This window comes from Rana temporaria, chromosome 4, assembly GCF_905171775.1.
Source record: "Rana temporaria chromosome 4, aRanTem1.1, whole genome shotgun sequence".
In the NCBI taxonomy this organism is placed as follows: Eukaryota; Metazoa; Chordata; class Amphibia; order Anura; family Ranidae; genus Rana; species Rana temporaria.
The window spans coordinates 29,267,526-29,291,304 of record NC_053492.1 but is presented as its reverse complement, the minus strand read 5'-3'; the positions used below and the strand labels follow the sequence as shown (position 1 = coordinate 29,291,304).

General features: G+C 47.3%; 1 protein-coding gene and 1 pseudogene across 1 annotated transcript in view; one reads left to right on the top strand and one right to left on the bottom strand.

Moving 5' to 3' along the window:
* Positions 1–2,008: 2,008 nt before the first annotated feature.
* LOC120936064 lies at positions 2,009–22,871 on the bottom strand (annotated as a pseudogene).
* Positions 22,766–23,779, top strand: part of LOC120936063 (zinc finger protein 717-like) — a 34,152-nt gene continuing 33,138 nt past the window's right edge. The window contains exon 1 of the mRNA XM_040348165.1: positions 22,766–23,013. The gene's annotated coding sequence lies outside the window, so the exon portion shown is untranslated. The remainder of the gene's footprint in view (positions 23,014–23,779) is intronic.

The following is a 23,779-nucleotide window of genomic DNA, read 5'->3' as shown; positions in this document are numbered from 1 at the left end:
ATAAAATAAACCCTGGCCACTTGGGGCGTCTACCTTCACCACACAGGAACCTATCTAGGGAGTCTGGCACAGCCTAGTGCTGGGCAGACACTGCTGGTCATACAGCAGAAAAACAATAGTCTTTTGATTTTTTATCACACAGAAAAATCAATCCTCTCCTCACCTCCTCAGAAGACTTTCAGCTACTGCTCTCCTTGCTCACAAAGCCTCAGGATGCAGCAAATCAGTGGTAATCCTCTGGATTACTTATAGAGGCCTTAATTGCCTCATTCTGAACAGCTGAAGTTTTCCAACGCCCTAAACCTTTTATGGCTGCTTCTGCAGCCGACGCCTAATAACAATTGGTGTATTGTCTAAACAAGGCAGAAATGTATGTCCCGTCTGAGACAACACCCACAGATTTACCTGACTTCCTGTCACAAGGATAATAGGCAATCTTATTTTTGTATTGCCTTGACTACGATCTCCAGGTCTTAAAGTGGATGTAAACCCGAAAAAAAAAAAAATATTTGCTGTCACAATGTAGAGTATAAGATTTCCTATCATCTGTGCCCAGTCTTGCCACACAGAGTTAATCCCGCTCTGAGCAATCCTCTTTTATTGTTCAGTGAAATAAAACGGACTTACAGAGAAAAACCTTGGTCTGTTCCGCCCCCTTGCTGTGAGTGACAGGTTATTTACATATCTCATGCACTAGCTTCAGACAGGCATTATTTTTTAATTCCCACCCCCACTCCTTTTCTGAAAGTCATGTGGTTACTTTTCGGGATTTTGACTGGATGTTAGTGATCATAGCAGAATTTAGTGCAAGGGGAGTGTAGAGGAGGGCGGAGAGTCTGCTGACATCACGACTCCACCCACAGAGCTCCAGACAACAGATCCACCCACAGAATCTGCAGTTTTTCAGTTCTTATAACAGACAGAGGGGAGACATTTGACAGGTAAGGATATATGCAGGAGGCGTCTATATCCTTATAGATCAGCACTATGGCAGTAGTTTAGAAAGGATGAGAGTGGCTTTACATCCACTTTAAACATATCCATTCATATGTAGATCAATCCTATAATACTCTTATAGTCTGCCATTCGGGTCTCAGCCAACTTGGGAATATCTAAATTTGTATTATTTTTCATAAATTGTGTATTTCTTGTCTTGTTTATGTATATTTATTGTCTTTTTCTATTTTCAGTAGATAGTGCCTGACGCCTTTAATTCTCCTGAGGAAGCCACAAACGTGGCGAAACACGTAAAGAGAATTTCTCAGCTTGCACATTCTTGAAACTGTATTGTATTACTGGGTGGATTTTTTATATTCTGTCATTTTTAAACCTTTATAAATAAATATTTTTTCATATACTTTATTGTTCTAATATCACACCTTCAAAATCCCAATTCCCTATTCTCTTTCATATTGTCTCTCCCTAAAGAAGCTACTCAACAGCTGGAAAGGTGTTTGGAGGGTTGAATCAAACTCCGAATCCGAGTCATTCCCAGAATCCTCAGGGGCTGAAAACATGACCCTTTGGGGGGAGAAGAATGAATCCTTAGCCTCTTGATTGTTGGGGGTGGGGTGAGCAGGGCTGTTTGAAGGAATTTGGGGGCCCCAAGCAAAATGGGGGCCCCAATCACCCCTCCCCGTACTTAAAGCCTATGTTAGCGCTACACTAATTTTTTACACCCATGTTCTTACCCCCCCCCCCCTAGTCCCTATGTTTTTCTATTCTCACCTCCCCTTCTTCCCTGTAGGCTGCCACTGTAGCGTGGCCGAGCTCCTCTTCCTCCTCTTAGTCTGGTGTTCTATCATTATAGGTCCCCTATCAGGTACCGCACGGTACAGGAGATTCAGTTTCCTGTGTTCCTGGCCGGACTGAAAGGAAGTGAGCACTCAGTGTGCACTTCCTGTCAGTCCGGCCAGGGACAGGAAACTGAATCTCCTGTACCACGTGGTACCCAGCCGGACTGACAGGAGGAAGGAAAAGGAGCTTGGCCACGCTACAGCCTGGGAAGGGGAAGTTGGGGGCCCCAGGCCAGCTCGGGGGGCCCCAAGCAATTGTTTGTTTTGCCTGTCCTGTTGCGACGGGCCTGGGGGTGAGAACACCCAACTTTCATCGCTCAGCAGCTGTCAGCATGATGGTTCCTCTGGTGGACACGTAGGTTTGATTTTTGGTGGAAACTCTTGTCGCAGTGCTGACACTTGTAGGGGCGTTCCCCAGTGTGCGTCCTTTGGTGGTCCTTCAGGTTGGACTTTTTGCGGAAGTATTTCCCGCAGATGGAGCACTGGTAAGGTTTCTCTCCTGTATGAATGCGCCGGTGGCGGGCAAAGCTGGAATTGTCGCGGAAGCTCTTCTCGCACTCGGTGCACTTGTAGGGGCGCTCTCCGGTGTGGGTACGCAGGTGAATCTTCAGGTGAGAGCTGCGGATGAAGCTCTTGTCGCAGTCCGTACATTTGAAAGGCCGTTCCCCCGTGTGGCTCCGCATATGGACCTGGAAGCTGGAGTTATTGCAGAAGGTCTTGCTGCACACACCGCACATGGTAAACGTCTGTCCTCCCTCTTGGAAACCGATGGGGGCGTCTTCCCTGAAACCCTTCAATGGTGACGAGTAGGGACAGATTTCTTCGAGGGGAAGGAACACTGTACCCCGGAGAAGCTGACCTCGCAATCAGGGAAGACACACGGTACCTCATTCTCTCTGGGCTCAGTCTGTTTGTTCCGGTCAAAGTCATGCAGTGCAGCAATAGGCTTGATTTTACGAGCAATACCTTTCCGCCTCCGAGAACGCTCTCTGGTGGTCAGTTCCTGAGCCTCTCCGACCCTCGGGATCTTGGACAGCGGTCTCGTCTTGCTGGGACTCAGATCAGAACTGGTCTCTTCAGCTGAAAAGAAAACAAATACAAAAATAAAAACATGGGCCCGGATTCAGATACAATAGTGTATCTCTCGGCGGGCGTAACGTATCTCAGATACGTTACGCCACCGTAAATTAGGGCGCAAGTTCCGTATTCAGAAAGAACTTGCGCCCTAAGTTACGGCGGCGTAACGTATGTGGTCCGGTGTAAGCCCGCCTAATTCAAATGTGGATGATGTGGGCGTGTTTTATTTAAATTAATGGTGACCCCGCGTATTTGACCTTTTTTACGAACGGCGCATGTGCCGTCTGTGAACGTTTCCAAGTGCGCATGCTCCAAATTACGCCGCAAACTATCAATGCTTTCGACGTGAACGTAATTTATGTACAGCCGTATTCGCGAACGACTTACGCAAACGACGTAAAATTTTCAAAATTCGACGCGGGAACGACGTCCATACTTAACATAGGATACGCCTCATATAGCAGGGGTAACTTTACGCCGAAAAAAGCCTAACGTAAACGACGTAAAAAAATGCGCCGGGCGGACGTACGTTTGTGAATCGGCGTATCTACCTAATTTGCATATTCCTCGCGTAAATCTCCGGAAGCGCCACCTAGCGGCAGGCGTAAATATGCAGCCTAAGATATGACGGTGTAAGACACTTACGCCGGTCGGATCTTAGGGAAATCTATGCGTAACTGATTCTCTGAATCAGGCGCATAGATACGACCCCGCACACTCAGAGTTACGACGGCGTATCCGGAGATACGCCGTCGTAACTGCTCTCTGAATCCGGGCCATGTACTTTATGTAGGGGATTTAAAATCAAACCAAGCAGCAAAAGTAACTGACTGACTAACTGCGTTGTAGTAATCGGATGTCCAAACTAGAAACCGATACAAATTCAGTCAGCTACAGTGTGATGTCCAATTTCTACACAGTGAGAGGGGTGAGCTGTGCTCTTCCCATCTCAGCTGTGACAGGAGTTCTAGCACAGTGCTAGGACTCCTGTTTTGGATTTTGATTAGAGTAATGGAGGGTTATAACCCCTGTCAGATGAATTTTTGCCATCTGTGTCCCATTGGAGAGTTTCACCTACACTTCCTGCCCCACAGCCAAAACAGGAAGTGAAAAGAAATCTTTGCAAATTAAGGGAATCCACTGAGGCCCCCCCAGGTCACCAGAACTAGTGTCCCTAATGGAAGAATTCCCCTCTATTACTGTTCTGGGGACAACCCAACATTTGGGATTTTCTTTTACTTTCCCTTTTGAAGATAAGGCTTCATTTCCACGGACGGTTTTACAGCCACTTTTTTTAGCCTTTTTGACAGCTTAAAAATGCCCGTCCATGTTTTTTTTTTTTATTTGTTTTTTTTTTGAGCTGGAGCTCAAAAATGCTGCGGTATCGTTTTTTGCGTTTTTGCACGTTTTTGAGCGTTTTTTAACGTCTGGCGTTTTTACAGCTATAAGGCTGGAGCTTCAGAACGCACTGGTCCTGGTTTTTTTTTGCAGCTTAAAAACGGCTCAGCCATCTACAGCTCAAAAACGTCATGGTGGGCATGAGGCCATAGACTAACATGGAGAGGCGTTTTTCAGCTGCAAAAAAAGCTCAGAAAAGTGACTGTAAAAACGTCCAAAAACGTCCATGGAAATGAAGCCTAATAGTTAACAGGGGCCCAGATTCAAGAAGCAATTGCGCCCGTGTAACCATAGGTTACACGGCGCAATTGCTTACTTGCACCGGTGTAACGAATGCTCCTGATTCAGGAACCTTGTTACACCTACTGCAGCCTAAAATCTGCGCGGCATAAGGCTCTTATGCCACGCAGATTTTAGGCTGCATTCTTGCGTGTGCCGCTAGGGGGCGCTCCCATTGTGATCAGCGTGTAGTATGCAAATTGCATACTACCACTGATTCACAAACTTGCGCGGGCCCTGCGCAAGCCAGGTACGGAGTTTCCGTACGGCAACTTTAGCGCAAGGCTGCCCCTTCTAATAGTAGGGGCAGCTAATGCTAAAGTATAGCCGCCGCTCCCGCGACGTGAAATTTGAATTTCACATCGTTTGCGTAAGTGATTCGTGAATGGCGCTGGACGCCATTCACGTTCACTTTGAAGCAAATTACGTCCTTGCGACGTCATTTGCTGCAATGCACGTCGGGAAAGTTTCCCGACGGAGCATGCGCTGTACGCTCGGCGCGGAAGCGCGCCTAATTTAAATGATCCCCGCCCCCGGCGGGATCATTTACATTGCGCACGCTTACGCCGGGCAATTTTGCCGGCGCGCCCTCGCAATTTACGGAGCTACTGCTCCGTGAATCGAGGGCAGCGCAAAATATCCCGCAAATATCGCGCAAATGTACCTGAATCTGGGCCAGGAAAAATAGAGAGGACGAATCTCCTTAACGGGGACACTGATGACAATAAAAACCTGACAGGTGTTCTAATCCCTCTCCACTCTATCAAAAACGAAAAAAAAATATATATATATATACACACACACACACATATATATATATGTTTTGCCTTTGGTTATACTTTAAACCTTTAAATAATACATACCAGTGGTTTTGGTATTGTCAGGAACTTCGTCCTCCCGCTCATTCTTCACCTCTATGCTGAACGGTGATCCCAGCAAATGAGGAGAGAGGGTGCCAGCCGCTGGTTCCGCCTCACTGTAGAATATAGCAGGAGGGTGGGGGGCTGAGCATACTTCGCCCGGTGTAGAGAACCGCCCGCCATCCTCATGCTGGTAAGAGTGATGGACATCCGCGTCATCATGCGATTCTTGTTCCTGCTTGATCTGCGGTGGGAAATCTGACCAGAAAACGCACAGCAATAGCAGGACATCACACCACTGATCCGTACTGGAATCTGGAGTCACTATTACATGACACACTCACCGGGCTCCATCTCTATCACCTGTGGCCCTTCCCCTGGGCCCTCCACACTACCAGAGGGGCCACTGGGCTCCTGGTACTTTATCTTTAGCAGGATATCTGGCCCCAGACCTGAACCAAAACCACAGAGTCACAATGTGGCCGAGAGGAAGGAAGGAAGAAAATAGCGGAAGGAAAAGAAGAGAGGAGAGAAAGGGAAGAAAGGGAAAAAAGGAAGAAAAAAAAGAGGGAAGAAAGAAGGAAGAAAGAAGGAAGCTTAAAAAAAAGAGAGAAAAAGGGAAGGAAGAAAGGAGCGTGGGGAGAGAGAGAGAGAGAGAGAGAGAGAGAGAGAGAGATATGAGGGAACAAGGAAACAAAAGGAGGAAAGGAAAAAAAGAGGTTAAAGGAATGAAATAAGGGAGGGATAGAAGGAATGGGGGAAAGACAGTTAGAGGAAGAAAAGAAAGGAGGGAAGAAAAGAAGGGATGGAAGGAAGGATGGAGGGAAGGAAAGCAAAAAACAAAAAAAAGGAGAAGGAAGGGAGATAAAAAAATGAAAGAAATGCAGAAGGAATGAGGGGGGAGGTGTTGAGGAAGAAAGAATGAATGAAGGAAGGAAGAAAAAAAAAAGGAAGTGAGGAAGAAAGGTAAATGAAAGGAAGGAAAGAAGGAAGGGAGGGAAAAGAAAGAAAGAGAGAGAGAGAAAGAAAGAAATGAGAGGAAAAAAGGAAAAGAAAGGTAGAAGGATTTAAGTGAGGGATGGAAGCGATGGGGGGGGGGGGGGGTAGAAAAATTAGGGAAGGGGGGTAAAAGGAAGAAAAGAAAGCAGGGGAGAACATAAAGGAGGGAAGAAAATAAGGGATGAAAGAAGGAAGGAGGGAACGAAGGAAAGCAAAAAACAAAAAAGGAGAGAAGGAAGGGAGGTAAAAAATTAAAGAAATACAGAAGGAATGAGGGGGGGGGGGGGGGAAGGTGTGGAGGAAGGAGGAAAGAATGAAGTGAGAAAAATTAGGAAGGAAGTGAGGAAGATAGGGAAAAGAGAAAAGGAAGGAAAGAAGGAAGGGAGGGAAAAGAAAAGAAAAGGAAAACAGGAAAAGAAAGGTAGAAGGAATTAAATAAGTGAGGGATGGAAGCTATGGGGGGGAAGGAGGGGGTAGAAAAAGTAGGGAAGGAGTGTAAAAGGAAGAAAGAAAAGAAGGGATGGAAGAAGGAAAGCAAAAAACAAAAAAGGAGAGAAGGAAGGGAGGTAAACAAAATTAAAGAAATGCATAAGGAATGAGGGGGGGGGGGGGGGTGGAGGAAAGAATCAAGGAAAAAAGGAAGGAAGAAAAATTAGGAAAGAAGTGAGGAAGAAAAGAAAAAAGGAAAGGAAGGAAAGAAGGAAGGGAGGGAAAGAAAGAAAGAAAGACAGAAAGAAAGAAAGAAAGAAAGAAAGAAAGAAAGAAAGAAAGAAAGGGAAAAAAGGAAAAGAAAGGTAGAAGGAGTTAAATAAGGGGGTAAAAGGAAGAAAGGAATGCAGGGGAGAAAATAAAGGAGGGAAGAAAAGACGGGATGGAAGAAGGAAGGAAGGAGGGAACGAAGGAAATCAAAAAACAAAAAAGGAGAGAAGGAAGGGAGGTAAAAAAATGAAAGAAATGCAGAAGGAATGAGGGGGGGGGGGGGAAGGTGTGGAGGAAGGAGGAAAGAATGACGTAAGAAAAATTAGGAAGGAAGTGAGGAAGAAAAGGAAAAAAGAAAAAGCAAGGAAAGAAGGAAGGGAGGGAAAAGAAAATTAAGGGAAAAAAGGAAAAGAAAGGTAGAAGGAATTAAATAAGTGAGGGGTGGAAGCTATGGGGGGGGGGGGAGGGAGGGAGGTAAAAAAAGTAGGGAAGGAGTGTAAAAGGAAGAAAAGAAAGGAAGGAAGAAAAGAAGGGATGGAAGAAGGAAAAATGGAGGGAAGGAAAGCAAAAAACAAAAAAGGAGAGAAGGAAGGGAGGTAAAAAAATGAAAGAAATGCAAAAGGAATGAGGGGGGGGGAGGTGTGGGGGAAAGAATCAAGGAAAAAAGGAAGGAAGAAAAATTAGGAAAGAAGTGAGGAAGAAAAGAAAAAAGGACAGGAAGGAAAGAAGGGAGGGAAAGAAAGAAAGAAAGAAAGAAAGAAAGAAAGAAAGAAAGAAAGGAGAGGAAAAAAGGAAAAGAAAGGTAGAAGGAATTAAATAAGCGAGGGTGGAAGCGATGGGGGGGGGGAAAGGAAAGGAGGAAGGTAGAAAAAGTAGGGAAGGAGGGTAAAAGAAAGGAAAGAAAGGAGGGAAAAGGGAAGGAATGGAAGATAAAAGATAAAGATAAAGATAAAAGATAAAGATAAAGAAGGAAATGAAGAAGGAAATGAAGAAGGAAAGAAAAAAAACAGAGCGATGAAAGGCAGGTAAAAAAAGAAAGAAAAGTAGAAGAAATTACGAGCGAGCGAGAGAGAGAGAGAGAGAGAGAGAGAGAGAGAGAGAGAGAGAGAGAGAGCGAGAGAGATATGAGGGAACAAGGGAGGAATGAAGAAAAGAAAGAAGAGAGGAAAAAGGAAAAGAAAGGTAGAAGGAATGAATAGGAGGAATGGGGAATATAAGGAAGGAAGAAAAAGTAGGGAAAGCGGGTAAAGGGAAGAAAAGAAAGGAGGGAAGAAAAGATAAAAAGAAAAAGGAGGGATGGAAGGGAGGTAAAAAAAAAGGAAAGAAATGTAGAAGGAATGACATAAAGGAGGGAGGAAAGGAAGGTGTGGAGGAAGGAAGAAAAATTAGGGAGGAAGGAACAAAAGAAGAATAAGAAAAAAAGAAGGGAAGAAAGGATGAGAGGAAGGAAGGAAGGAACAAAAGAAGAATATAAAAAAAAGAAGGGAAGAAAGGATGAGAGGAAGGAAGGCGCTTGGCCACTACCTTTCTTGGAGCGCTCCAGTTTGCAGGGCGTATGGTCACCTATAACCCGGAAGAGAACTTTCGAGTTTTCTATGTGATATCCTGGAAAACACAGATGAGGTTAATGACCGCTCCACCCTACTCTACTATGGCACAGATCACTATATTACTATACTGCTTAACCAGTTCCCGACCGGCTCACGCAGATATACTGCGGTAGAACGTCTCTCCTGGGCAAAATCCCGTACATATACGACTTTGCCCAGGAAAGCCACCAGAGGGGGTGCAAGCTGCACAGTGGGGGACCCAATGCATGTGGCCGGCGGGCGCAACCGGTCCCAAAAATGCATCAAAAGTGTCAGATCTGTCTGACGCAATTTCGCAATACCAGATCACCGCCATTAATAGTAAAAAAAAAAACAACATAAATCTTTTCCATAGTTTCTAGACGCTATGGGTCAGATTCACAGCAGAAATATGCCGGCGTATCTACTGATACGCCGGCGTATATTCAAATTTGCCGCGTCGTATCTTGATTTGGAATCCTCAAACCAAGATACGACGGCTTTTGGCATAGATCCGACAGGCGTACGGCTTTGTACGCCTTCGGATCGTAGGTGTAATTCTCCGGCGGCCGCTGGGTGAAATTTGCGTCGTTTTCCAGCGTCGGGTATGCAAATTAGCTGTTTACGGCGATCCACGTAGGTACGCGCGTTCGTCGCATTCTCTTACGTCGTCGCTAGTCAGTTTTTCCCGTCGCAAACTTAAGCCTATTTCATGGCTTAGATTTAGACCAGCCATGTTAAAGTATGGCCGTCGTTCCCGCGTCGAATTTCACATTTTTTTTTGCGTAAGACGTCCGGGAATACAAAAGTACGTAATGCACGTCGCCGTTCAAAAAACACATTAGGGCGCCGTAATTTCGCGCAAAGCACGACGGGAAATTTCCAAACGGAGCATGCGCAGAACGTTCGGCGCGGGAACGCGCCTAATTTAAATGGTACACGCCCCATTTGAATTAGGCGGGCTTGCGCCGGACGGCTTTACGTTACACCGCCGTAAGTTTACACGCAAGTGCTTGGTGAATCAGGCACTTGCGCTGAAAACTTGCGGCGGTGTAACATAAAGACGATACGTTACACTGCCGCAAGTGTACCTGAATCTGGCCCTATAACTTTTGCGCAAACCAATCAATATATATTATTGTGATTTTTTTTTACCAAAAATATGTAGAAGAATACATATTGGCCTAAACTGATGAAAACAATTGTTTAAAAAAAAAAAAATTGGGGGGATATTTATTATAGCAAAAAGTAAAAAAATAGTTGTTTTTTTTTCTTCTAAATTTTCGCTCTTGTTTTGTTTATAGCACAAAAAATAAAAACCGCAGAAGTGATCAAATACCAGTAAAAGAAAGCTCTATTTGTGTGGGGAAAGGGACGCCAATTTTGTTTAGGTACAGCATCGCACGACTGCGCAATTGTCAGTTAAAGCGACGCAGTGCCGAATAGTAAAAAGTGCTTCGGTCAGGAAGGGGGTAAAATCTTCCGGGGCTGAAGTATAATTAACGGCATAACTTTTTTTTTTCGTTTTGGATAGCGTGGAAAGGGATTAGCGCTCCTGTCAGTTCTCATTGCTGTCTCTGCCACCCTCTCGATTAGTCCTGTTTACCATTATCATTCAAAGTGAAAGTAAAAGAAAACCCCAAATTTTGTGTTGTCCCCAGAAAAGTAATAGAAGGGAAATCTTCCAATGGGGACACTAGTTGTGGTGATCTGGGGGGGGGGGGGGGTCTTCAAGAAATTCCTTTAATTCGCAGGGATTTCCTCTCACTTCCTGTTTGGTTATGGGACAGGAAGTGAAGGGAAATCTCTGCAATGGGACACAGTTGGTGGAAAAAAAAAGAATCTGTCAGGGGTTATAACTACAATTTTTGCCTATAGTGCAGTTTGTTTTCATTCAGATTCCTCCATCTAGTGAGAATACACTGATCAGAGGCTGCAGTCAATTGGCTGCAGCCAGTGATCAAGAAACATAACAAAGATGTTATACTTACCTGCTCTGTGCAACGCTATTGCACAGAGCACTCCATTACCTCCTCTCATGGAATCCCCCGCCAGCTCTGTCTGCTCCTCCTCTCTTCCGGGGGCCACCCATGTGCAAGTGTTCCCAAGCTGGGCTGTGTGCACCCATAGACACTCACACACACACACAGTGCAGCTAAGCCACACACCCTGCGACCTCCTCGCAGCACTTGACTGACTGCAGAAGAAGCCTATGGCTCTTCTTCTTTCCCCTCACTTCCATGTCACTGGCTTTGCTGGGGCACTGGGAGCCATTGGTTGGCTAACTGGATGCCTAGATTGCTGAGACTTGTAAATCCATGTTGACTTCAAACACTGGGACCGCTGGGACTTGTAGTTCTGTATTGGCTGTGTGCTACTAACTGGACACTGTGACTAGTTCCATGTTGACTGCATGCTGCTATTCGGACACTGGGACTTGTAGTTCTTTTAATAGCGGTTTGTTGCTATTTGGACACCGAGGTGGCTGGTACTTGTAGTTCTGTATTGGCTGTGTGCTGCTATCTGCACACCGAGGTGGCTGGTACTTGTAGTTCTGTATTGGCTGTGTGCTGCTATCTGCACACTGAGATGGCTGGGACTTGTAGTTCTGTATTGGCTGTGCACTGTTAGCTGGACACTGAGATGGATGGGACCTGTAGTTCTGTATTGGCTGTGCACTGTTAGCTGGACACTGAGATGGCTGGGACTTGTAGTTCTGTATTGGCTGTGCACTGTTAGCTGGACACTGAGATGGCTGGGACTTGTAGTTCTGTATTGGCTGTGTGCTGTTAGCTGGATACTGGGACTTGTAGTTCAGTATTGGATGTGTGCAGCCATCTGGACACTGACATGGCTGGGACTTGTAGTTCTGTATTGGCTGTGTGCTGCCATCTGGACACTGACATGGCTGGGACTTGTAGTTCTGTATTGGCTGTGTGCTGTTAGCTGGATACTGGGATGGCTGGGACTTGTAGTTCTGTATTGGCTGTGTGCTGTTAGCTGGATACTGGGACTTCTGGGACTTGTAGTTCTGTATTGGCTGTGTGCTGTTAGCTGGATACTGGGATGGCTGGGACTTGTAGTTCTGTATTGGCTGTGTGCTGTTAGCTGGATACTGGGACTGCTGGGACTTGTAGTTCTGTATTGGCTGTGTGCTGTAAGCTGGATACTGGAACCGCTGGGACTTGTAGTTCTGTATTGGCTGTGTGCTGTTAGCTGGATACTGGGACTGCTGGGACTTGTAGTTCTGTATTGGCTACATAATGCTATCTGGACACTGAGCCCTCCCCCCTGCGCTCTCATTTGCCATGTGCCCTCCCCCCTGCGCTCCTTCATCACACATCCCCCGCCTCGCACTCACCGAGATCTAACAGCGCGCCATGTATGTCCCGTATCACATCCCCATACAGATCCCGCCTCCACTCCTCCAGCCGCTCCCACTCCTCCTCCGAGAACGAGGCCGCCACATCCGCAAACCGCACCGCCGCCTGCGAGACACAGACAAGGGATGATCATCAGGGAGGACAATTGCTATACAAGTCATATTGTAATTGAACCTTTCCTTTTCACGCTGCAGCCGCTGTCATTTTCTGTCAAACGCAATATGGCTACCTGGAGGCGTTCTGTACACAGAATGTATACTGACCACTCCCAGATATGTCATTTCCTGCTTGTGTGATTGGCTCACTGATTTTCCCAGAAGTCTGCACTAAGATACAAGTCAGATTCAGGCATCCCCTGCAACAAAAATTCAACCTTTGGAGAGATACTCCCAATAGGAACACGTCTAAAGGGAAGCAGGCCCTGCAATTTTCTTCATTACAGCCCTGCAGGTGCAGCAGCTGAACGGTAATGATAAAGTCACTCCTATTCACATTCATTTATTTGGTCCCACTTTGATGCGACAAATTTTTTGCGCTGCCCTCGATTCACGGAGCAGAAGCTCCGTAAATTGCGCGGGCGCGCCGGCAAAATGCCCGGCGCAAGCGCGCGCAATTTAAATGATCCCGTAGGGGGCGGGAATCATTTAAATTAGGCGCGTTCCCGCGCCGATCGTAGAGCGCATTCTCCGTCGGGAAACTTTCCCGACGTGCATTGCGGCAAATGACGTCGCAAGGACGTCATTTGCTTCAAAGTGAACGTGAATGGCGTCCAGCGCCATTCACGAATCACTTACGCAAAGTACGTAAAATTCAAATTTCGCGACGCGGGAACGACGGGTATACGTAACATTGGCTGCCCCTAATAGCAGGGGCAGCCTTGCGCAAAAACCGCCGTACGGAAACAACGTAAATTGCGTACGCAGGGCTCGCGCAACGTTGTGAATCGGCGTTAGTATGCAATTTGCATACTATACGCTGAGCACAACGGGAACGCCACCTAGCGGCCAACGTAAGACTGCAGCCTAAGATATGCGTGGCATAAGAGCCTTATGCCGCGCAGATCTTAGGCTGCAGTCGGCGTAACGAGGTTCCTGAATCAGGAGCACTCGTTACGCCGGGGCAAGTAAGCAATTGCGCTGTGTAACCTATGGTTACACAGGCGCAATTGCTTCTTGAATCCACCCCAGTGCCTGTAAAAAGCCTCAGCTGCAATCCCAGTGTAAAAGCCAGAGTGCTTTCACACTGGGGCGCTGCGCTTTGCCGGGGCGTCAAAAAAAGTCCTGCGGGCACCCGAGCGCTGTGAGTGTGAAAGAACTCACAAAGTGGTTGTAAACCCTTACAGACCATTTTTACCTACAGGTAAGCCTAGATTAACCCTTTGCCGTCGAGCGCACGCAGATATGCGTCCTCGGCTTTCGGGGGTTATACCGAGATGATGCCCACAGCTGCAGGTATCATTTTTTAGAGCCGGCGATTGGCTTTCCAAGGATAACAACCCATGCGACTAAAAGGCGCTTGGTTGTTATCCTGGAGGAACGGGAGGGGACATCCCCCCCTCCTCCCGCCGCCTCCGCCTCCGCCGCTCTTACCGGGCCTCCCGTCCCACTGGGAGACCCGATCCACGAAGCCCACCTCCGGCGCCTAGAGAGAGACTGAAAAGGAGCCGCGAACGGCTTTGATTCAGTCTCTTCAATGTAAACACGGAAGCGACGTCATGACGTCACTTCCGGGTTACTCGGCTGCCAATGGCGCCGGTTTTAAAAAAAAAAATACACAGTATTCAGAATCGCCATTTCCGGCGATCTGAATACTTTGAAGTGCAAAGGAGGGATCGGGGGTATTTTAGATCCCTCCATAAAGAGGACCTGTCACCACTTATTACTGTCACAAGGAATGTTTACATCCCTTGTGACAGCAAAAGTGATCAATTTAAAAAAAATAAAACACAATTTTGTATTATAAAAATAAATAATAATATATATTTTTTTTAAAGCACCCCTGTCCCCGCGAGCTCGCGCAGCAAAGAAAACACATATGGTAGTCGCGCCCGCATATGTAAACGGTGTTCAAATCACACATGTGAGGTATCGCCGCGATCGTCAGAGTGAGAGCAATAATTCTAGCTGTAGACCTCTTCTGTAACTCTAACCTGGTAACCGTAAAAAAAGCGCTGCCTATGGAGATTTTTAGGTGCCGTAGTCCGTCGCCATTCCACGAGTGCGTGCAATTATAAAGCGTGACATGTTTGGTATCTATCTACTCGGCGTAACATCATCTTTCACATTATATAAAAAAAATTGGGCTAACTTTACTTTTTAATTTTTTTTTTAATTCATGAAAGTAAATTTTTCCAAAAAAGTTGGAAAAATTAAGACGGAGGAGGCGGACGAGGTCGGCTGCGGGGGCTTCGATCTCAGGTAAGTACTTCATAATGAGCTATGCATACTAGCTCATTATGGGCCAGATTCACAAATGAGATACTCCGTCGTATCTCTGTTTCTATCTATGCGACTGATTCATAGAACCAGTTACGCATAGATATCCCTAAGATCCGACAGGTGTAATTGTTTTACACTGTCGGATCTTAGAATGCAGTCCCGCGTCTGCCGCTGGGGGTAGTTCGCGTCGTTAACCAGCGTCGGGTATGCAAATTAGGAGTTACGGCGGATCCACGCCGGTTTTTCACGTTCGCTATGTCGCCGCTAGTCAAGTTTCCCGTCGCAAAGTTAGTCGTTTTTTTTGGTGCCCTAACTTTAGTCAGCTAGTGTATTGCTGTCTAAAGTATGGCCGTCGTTCCCGCATCGAAATTCAAAATTTAACGTAGTTTGCGTAAGCCGTCCGGGAATACGGAAGTACGCTACGCGCGCCGCCGTTCAGAAAAATAACGTCACGGCGCGCAAAGCACGGCGGGAGTTAGGAAACGGAGCATGCGCAGTAGGTCCGGCGCGGGGGCGCGCCTAATTTAAATGGCACACGCCCATTTGAATTGGCCCGCCTTGCGCCGGAGGCTGCGGGAGTAGTTTTCATCGCAAGTGCTTGGTGAATCAGGCACTTGCGATGAAAAATTGCGGCGGTGTAACCTATCTAGGATATGTTACGCCGCCGCGATTCTACGTGAATCTGGCCCTATGTCTTTGTCTTGCAGGGTGTATTTTTTATTTTTTTGGGCTTTACTTCCTCGTTAAAGAGAATGCTTCTCTACAGGCAAGAGGGAAAACAAAAACAACAAGGGGGTTTGGAGTTAAATAAAACTAGTTGAGTTGACAAGCAGTGCCGATTCCCGTCAATGGGGCCGTACCGCAACCATGTGACGCCTGGCAGTTGCGGCATGTTAGTTAAATTCACGAAAGAAAGAAAAAGCAATATTAACCACTTCAAGAAGAGGCCTATTTCTGACATTTGTTGCTTACAAGTTAAAATCTTTTTAAAAGTATTTTTTTGCTAGAAAATTGCCTAGAACCCCCAAACATTATATATATATATATATATATATATATATATATATATATATATAGAGATCTATATAGATATATATAGATATATATATATTAGGGCTGTGCAAATTAACTTATAATTAATCGATTAATCTTTAATTTTTTTGATCGATTACAATTCTTTTGATTGGTACTCACCTCTCCGCCGGCTTCTGGGCCTTCAGGGAGTTCCGTCAGTAGTGTCACGGACACTGGCGGGGGGTGGCCGGGTCCATCTGAAGGTCTCCTTTGCTGTGCCTTCATATCTGCATGCCGGCGGGACCTTATTATCTGCCACACGCAAGGGCTGTTACACTTCCCTCTATCACTTCCCTCTATCAACCTGGGATTCTACAACCATCCACTGGGAGTTGTGATAATTCCATTCATGGGACATCTACATGCCGACGGACTGATGTTAACCTCTCCTCATCTGGATTCAGCAGTGGTATCGTTTTACACATTTTTATACCAGTATCATACTTGGCTACATGTTTTTATGACTGCTTTTGCTACCGTTTGGTATTACTCGCACCATTTTTACAGTTTATGTAGCTACATCTATTTTATCTCCAGTGCAATATTTATTTGGTTACCTACTAGAAGACTATAAAAGTTTTAATGCTATTCCCATCGAGCGCTGCCTTTGTGTGTTTTTTGTATCCTGCTATCCATTTTTCCAGTGGTTGGTAGCTACACTGGAAATCAGCCTGCAAGGAGATCAGCTAAAAGTAGTTGGATCTGTATGTGCGTTATAATTAATCAAAATTAGTCGATTAATCGATTTAAAAAAAAAACGATTAATCGAACAGAAAAATTTTGAACAGTAACAGCCCTAATATATATATAATATAGAGATATATATATATATATATATATATATATATATATATATATATATAGATAGATAGATATATATGTTATTTTTTTAGCGGAGACCCTAGAGAATAAAACAAAAAATCGGCGGAACCTCCGCTTTAAAAATCTCCGTAGGTGACGCTTACATTTTTCTTAGCGGTTACCAGTTTAGCGTTACTGAGGAGGTCTTGCGCTAAAATTATTGCTCTTGCTCTGATGATCGCGGCGATACCTTACATGTGTGGTTTGAACACCGTTTACATTTGTGGGCGTGACTTACGTATGCGTTTTCTTTGGCGTGCAAACACAGAGCAAAGGGGCGCTTTACATGTTTGTTTGTTTTTCGTATTTATTTTTATTCTTACACTGTTCCTTAAAAAAAAAAAAAAACAATTCTGATAATTTGTATTGCTGTCACAAGGAATGTAAACATCCTTTGTAATAGTCAGTGACAGGTACTCTTTATGGAGGGATCGGGGGTCTAAACCACCCCAAACCCCATCTCTGCACTTCAAAGTATTCAAAACGCCAAGATCGGCATTTTTGAATACTGTAATTTTTTTTTTTATTTAAACCCAACCAGAAGGGCCGTTCTGTGGTCACTTCCTGGTTTCTACATCGGAGGTCACTTCCTGGTTTCTATATCGAAGGTCACTTCCTGGTTTCTATATCGGAGGTCACTTCCTGGTTTCTATATCGGAGGTCACTTCCTGGTTTCTACATCGGAGGTCACTTCCTGGTTTCTACATCAGAGGTCACTTCCTGGTTTCTACATCAGAGGTCACTTCCTGGTTTCTACATCGGAGGTCACTTCCTGGTTTCTACATCGGAGGTCACTTCCTGGTCTGGTTACTACATCAAAGACCCGATTGAAGCCAAATCCGGCTTTGTTCAGGACTCCGGCCAGCCGGCGGACGTGCCGGCTGGTGGCTCGGGTCTCCCGTTGGGTTGGGATGCTGGGCTAAGTCCACTCTATGTTGGTCACCTGTGGGGTGGCGGACGCAGAAACGCTCTCTATTGCACTAGGTAACCTACCCGCTGGGAGGCGTTCATCCTGAGTCTCCGCCCCCGCAGGCTCTTCTCTGGTATTTCCCCAGAAGCCGGATCTGCTGCTGGCGCCACCTAAAGCACAGAGGGAGACATGAAAAAGCCGAATCCTGGTCAGATATGAAGGATATAAATGAATGCTGCTCTTTAATCAGTAATACATCTGTTAATATATTTTTCAAATGCAAGCGGTGTGACTAAATGACCCCGTATCAGACAATTGCAGTCCTTGCACAGCAGGGCTGGAGTGTCGGGAAGAAACAGCACAAGGAGCCAATCAGATCATGTGCTGACAGGAAGAGATGAGCTCATCACTGTGCTGCTTCTCTGTTCACTAGACGTGTGCAATTCGTTTAGTTTCAAATACATTTTTTAACGAATTTTGAGAAATTAGTTAATTCCGAATTTTCGTATTTCTGAATTTTCCGAATTTTCGAAATTTCGAAAATTCGGAATTTCGAAAATTAAAAAATTCTAAATTTCAAAAATTCGAGAATGGGAAATTTCAGAATTTTTAGAATTTACGAAAAAAAAAATGTTTTTGTTTCATCCGTTTTTTTGCTTTTTTCGGAAATTCGAAAATTCGGAATTCCGAATTTCCAAATTTTCGAATTTCCGAAAAAAGCAAAAAAAAAAAAAAGAATGAAACAAAAATGATTTTTTTTTTTTTTGAATTATACGAATTTCCAAAAAAAAAAAAAAACAATGAAACGAAAACGAAAAAAAAGAATTTTTCGGCAGTGCACATGTCTACAGTTTACTGTCCAGTTGCAGGCTGAGGGTGGGTCTAGAGCAGGGGTCTCCAAACTTTTCAAACAAAGGGCCACTTAAGAGCCCATTCACACCTAGGCGTTTTGTCGCCTGTAGCGCGACGCTCACAAACGCCAGAGGGACCAAAATACATGAAAGTCTATGGGGATGGTTCACATCTGAACGCTGATGCGCCTGACGCCCATCGCCTGTAGCCAAAAAAAGTTCCGGACCCTTTTTTGTCGCGCGTATTGCGCGGTTTGGGCGTATTTGAGCGTTTCCATTTCCCATAGAAAGTAATGGAAACGCTCGATTCAAGCGACTTGCGCGACAACGGGTGTTTGCTACGGGCGTTTCGTCGCTTTAATCAATAGAACTTGAAAAGATGATAGTTTTTCCTATTGGCTAAAATAAAAAACGTCAAAGTACAAAAACGTCGGACAACGCTGTATGCAAACGCGCAAATAAGCATGAATACGCGCGACAAAACGCCGGAAAAAAACGCCGAACGACCGACGCTCAGGTGTGAATGCAGCCTTATTGTCCTTCGGACTTTAGGAGGGCCGGATTGTGGTTAGCGGGGGGCAGAAAATGTCCCGGGCCCAGCACCAGTGAGAATAAATGTGGCCTCAGGGTTGGTGGTTAGTAGGAGGAGTAGGGCCCCTATCAGTAGGGGGAGGAGTAGGGCCCCTATCAGTAGGAGGAGGAGTAGGGCCCCTATCAGTAGTAGGAGGAGTAGGGCCCCTATCAGTAGGAGGAGGAGTAGGGCCCCTATCAGTAGGAGGAGGAGTAGGGCCCCTATCAGTAGGAGGAGGAGTAGGGCCCCTATCAGTAGGAGGAGGAGTAGGGCTCCTATCAGTAGGAGGAGGAGTAGGGCACCTATCAGTAGGAGGAGGAGTAGGGCCCCTATCAGTAGGAGGAGGAGTAGGGCCCCTATCAGTAGGAGGAGGAGTAGGGCCCCTATCAGTAGGAGGAGGAGTAGGGCTCCTATCAGTAGGAGGAGGAGTAGGGCCCCTATCAGTAGGAGGAGGAGTAGGGCCCCTATCAGTAGGAGGAGGAGTAGGGCTCCTATCAGTAGGAGGAGGAGTAGGGCCCCTATCAGTAGGAGGAGGAGTAGGGCCCCTATCAGTAGGAGGAGGTGTAGGGCCCCTATCAGTAGGAGGAGGAGTAGGGCACCTATCAGTAGGAGGAGGAGGAGGAGGGCCCCTATCAGTAGGAGGAGGAGTAGGGCACCTATCAGTAGGAGGAGGAGTAGGGCTCCTATCAGTAGGAGGAGGAGTAGGGCACCTATCAGTAGGAGGAGGAGGAGGGCCCCTATCAGTAGGAGGAGGAGTAGGGCTCCTATCAGTAGGAGGAGGAGTAGGGCCCCTATCAGTAGGAGGAGGAGTAGGGCCCCTATCAGTAGGAGGAGGAGTAGGGCCCCTATCAGTAGGAGGAGGAGTAGGGCCCCTATCAGTAGGAGGAGGAGTAGGGCTCCTATCAGTAGGAGGAGGAGTAGGGCCCCTATCAGTAGGAGGAGGAGTAGGGCCCCTATCAGTAGGAGGAGGAGTAGGGCCCCTATCAGGAGGAGTAGGGCCCCTATCAGTAGGAGGAGTAGGGCCCCTATCAGTAGGAGGAGGAGTAGGGCCCCTATCAGTAGGAGGAGGAGTAGGGCCCCTATCAGTAGGAGGAGGAGTAGGGCCCCTATCAGTAGGAGGAGGAGTAGGGCCCCTATCAGTAGGAGGAGGAGTAGGGCCCCTATCAGTAGGAGGAGGAGTAGGGCACCTATCAGTAGGAGGAGGAGTAGGACCCCTATCAGTAGGAGGAGGAGTAGGGCCCCTATCAGTAGGAGGAGGAGTAGGGCCCCTATCAGTAGGAGGAGGAGTAGGGCCCCTATCAGTAGGAGGAGGAGTAGGGCTCCTATCAGTAGGAGGAGGAGTAGGGCCCCTATCAGTAGGAGGAGGAGTAGGGCCCCTATCAGTAGGAGGAGGAGTAGGGCTCCTATCAGTAGGAGGAGGAGTAGGGCCCCTATCAGTAGGAGGAGGAGTAGGGCCCCTATCAGTAGGAGGAGGAGTAGGGCCCCTATCAGTAGGAGGAGGAGTAGGGCACCTATCAGTAGGAGGAGGAGGAGGAGGGCCCCTATCAGTAGGAGGAGGAGTAGGGCCCCTATCAGTAGGAGGAGGAGTAGGGCCCCTATCAGTAGGAGGAGGAGTAGGGCTCCTATCAGTAGGAGGAGGAGTAGGGCCCCTATCAGTAGGAGGAGGAGTAGGGCCCCTATCAGTAGGAGGAGGAGTAGGGCCCCTATCAGTAGGAGGAGTAGGGCCCCTATCAGTAGGAGGAGGAGTAGGGCCCCTATCAGTAGTAGGAGGAGTAGGGCCCCTATCAGTAGGAGGAGGAGTAGGGCCCCTATCAGTAGGAGGAGGAGTAGGGCCCCTATCAGTAGGAGGAGGAGTAGGGCCCCTATCAGTAGGAGGAGGAGTAGGGCCCCTATCAGTAGGAGGAGGAGTAGGGCCCCTATCAGTAGGAGGAGGAGTAGGACCCCTATCAGTAGGAGGAGGAGTAGGACCCCTATCAGTAGGAGGAGGAGTAGGGCCCCTATCAGTAGTAGGAGGAGTAGGGCCCCTATCAGTAGGAGGAGGAGTAGGGCCCCTATCAGTAGGAGGAGGAGTAGGGCCCCTATCAGTAGGAGGAGGAGTAGGGCCCCTATCAGTAGTAGGAGGAGTAGGGCCCCTATCAGTAGGAGGAGGAGTAGGGCCCCTATCAGTAGGAGGAGGAGTAGGGCCCCTATCAGTAGGAGGAGGAGGAGTAGGGCCCCTATCAGTAGGAGGAATAGTATCCCATCATTGATATCAGTAGAAGAAATAGTGCCCCCTTCTCTCATATTAGTTGGAGGAATAGTGCCCCAAGGGCCAGATAAAGGCTAGCAAAGGGCCACATCTGGCCCCCGGGCCGCAGTTTGGAGACCACTGGTTTAGAGGACCTGATAATGTCAGCCATCAGACTGACGCCATCTAATGGTAGAAATAAAGCACTGCAGGGGAAATCTGTGGACTGAAAAGCGATATTGTAGCAAAAGTTGTTTTTATTATTTTATCTCTAAAGGGTTATTTTTTTTATTGGAATTTTCTTTTAGACCCCTTTCACACTGGGGCGGTTTTCGAGCGAAGCCTCATCTGCAATCCCAATGTGCTGGTAAAGCACCGCTAAGACCCTAACGTTTTAGGGCGTTTTTGCAGTGCCTCAGTGGGAAAGGGCAAGGCGTTTTTACAGCGCTTTCAATTCATTTCAATGGAGAGGGGCGTTTTTGGAGCGTTTTTTTCAGCGCCCAAAAGCTGCTCCAAAGATGCTGCTTGCAGGACTCAGTGTGAAAGGGTCTATTGAGATGCATGGAGAGCGTTTTATGAGCGTTTTAATAGCGATATTTTTAACGCTAAACGGCTTCAGAGTGAAAGGGGTCTTAGTGCTGCATCTCAGCCTCTTTGCAGCCACTACCATGGTCGTGTGGCCCAGCAGAGCGTGCATGTCTACATAGCGTTTAGACGGAGCCCACCCCCACAGAACACCTTCATTGGGCCATTATACAAGAATGGTAGTGTGGTCCAGGATGTATAGCCTGAGCCCGCCCCTGCAGAACACATTCCTTCACATCTTTAATGGGCCATTACACAGGAATGGTTGTGTGGCCCAGGATGTATAGCATGAGCCCGCCCCTGCAGAACACATTCCTTCACATCTTTAGTGGCCCATTACACAGGAATGGTTGTGTATCGCAGGACATATAGAGTGAGCCCGCCCCAGCGGAAAACACATTCAATGGACCAATATATAAGAATGGTAGTGTGGTCCAGGATGTATAGCCTGAGCCCGCCCCTGCGAAACACATTCCTTCACGTCTTTAGTGGGCCATTACACAGGAATGGTTGTGTAGCCCAGGACATATAGACTGAACCCGCCCCAGCAGAACACATTAAATGGACCAATATACAAGAATGGTAGTGTGACCCAGGATGTATAGCCTGAGCCCGCCCCTGCAGAACACCCAGTACAGGCCAATGTACGGTAATGGTTGCAGCGTGCTTGTTTATGGAGTGTAGACTGAGCCCGCCCCTGCAGAACACCTTGTACAGGCCAATATACAGTAATGGTTGCAGTGGAAGCGTGCTTGTTTATGGAGTGTAGACTGAGCCCGCCCCCGCGGAACACCTTCAATGCAGCTCGCAGCGCAGAGAACGGAGGTAACTGTCACCCTGAATGGCCTGTGTTGTACAGTTACAGATTAATTTGCTATGCTCAGTGTTGCCTGCCCCCCCAGTTGGTGTTAGGACCCCCAATATTTTCATCCACACAGACGAAGGGACTCCAGGGACCAATCTTCCACAAAGCACACCATAGTAGGGTATCCAGGGAGGGGGGTCATTCGCTGCATCACTTATCCGTGCCCAGCCTTCGCCCAGGCAACCTTTCGCTATCGAACACGTGACCTACCTGTGTGGGCGGGGCTTCGGGGTTACCGGTGTGATCTCCGCGCCCAGAAACAAGCCCAAGCGGCGTCACATCCGGTGTATTGTCACATTCTGCTGCCCGTCACACCGGTGGGGACGCGTAAAGGCAAGGAACGAAGGGGGAGACGACTTCCGCCCACACACCACTTTTTCCTCCTTTTAGATCAGTCTGCCCACATTAAATATGGCCACGAGAAGCGGCGCAGACGCCGGCCTTACTGCGCACGCGCGAAATGCCAAGCGCCCATCAGTACATTGCCCGGCGGACCGGCACTGCGCATGCGCAGCAGATATGAGCTGCTTTCCCAATGTTTTCTGCTTAGGAGGCTAAAGCACTGGAGCGAGGTGAGAGCTGACGTACTCCAATACACCTTACAGAACCCCCTACTACATTCTGCACCCCAACAGTATAGACAGGTGACAGCTGACACCCCAAAACCATGGTATACCTTTCACAATCTTCTCCTACACCCAACTGAACCCCAAACCTGGAGAGGTGACAGCTGACACCCCAACACCCAACTGACATACCCCATTACACCCCCCTACTATACCCCACTACATTCTGCACCCCTACAGTATAGACAGGTGACAGCTGACACCCCAAAACCATGGTATACCTTTCACAACCCTCTCCGAAACACCCAACTGAACCCCAAATCTGGGGAGAGGTGACAGCTGACACCCCAAAACCATGGTATACCTTTCACAATCTTCTCCTACACCCAACTGAACCCCAAACCTGGAGAGGTGACAGCTGACACCCCAACACCCAACTGACATACCCCATTACACCCCCCTACTATACCCCACTACATTCTGCACCCCTACAGTATAGACAGGTGACAGCTGACACCCCAAAACCATGGTATACCTTTCACAACCCTCTCCGAAACACCCAGCTGAACCCCAAACCTGGGGAGAGGTGACAGCTGACACCCCAACACCCGTCTGTACCCCAAAACTGGAGACAGCCGACAACTGACAGACCAACACCCAACTGTACCCCAAAACGGGAGGGAGGTGACAGCTTACACCCGACTGACATACCCCATTATATCCTACACAGCCCCCATATAAAGTCCACTACACCATAGACAGGTGACAGCTG